The sequence below is a fragment of the Triticum dicoccoides genome, chromosome 7B, assembly GCF_002162155.2.
Source record: "Triticum dicoccoides isolate Atlit2015 ecotype Zavitan chromosome 7B, WEW_v2.0, whole genome shotgun sequence".
Lineage (NCBI taxonomy): Eukaryota > Viridiplantae > Streptophyta > Magnoliopsida > Poales > Poaceae > Triticum > Triticum dicoccoides.
In genome coordinates this window covers 132,874,803-132,875,198 of record NC_041393.1, presented here as the reverse complement: position 1 = coordinate 132,875,198, position 396 = coordinate 132,874,803, and positions in this window count along the sequence as shown.

Here is a 396-nt window from a genome sequence, read left to right as displayed (position 1 = left end):
ACGTCTGAGCGACATCACAGACAGGGCTTAAAAGAAATGCCACCGTCGGACATCTGAGCGACATCACAGACAGGGCTTAAAAGAAATGCCACCGTCGGACGTCTGAGCGACATCACAGACAGGGCTTTAAAAGAAATGCCATCGTCGGACGTCTAAGTGACATCACAGACAGGGCTTAAAAAGTAATGCCACCGTGGGACGTCTGAGCGACATCACAGACAGGGCTTATAATAAATGTAAACAACAAGATTAGTCCATCCACAAGAATAATCTTTTAACCGGATTTATCACACATAAATCCCACCGGGTTTTTGTCACTGAGGTTGATACCTGACAAGATAAGATGAATATAGTACTTGAACAAAGCACAAGATAATTGAAGGATTTGAGACTCTG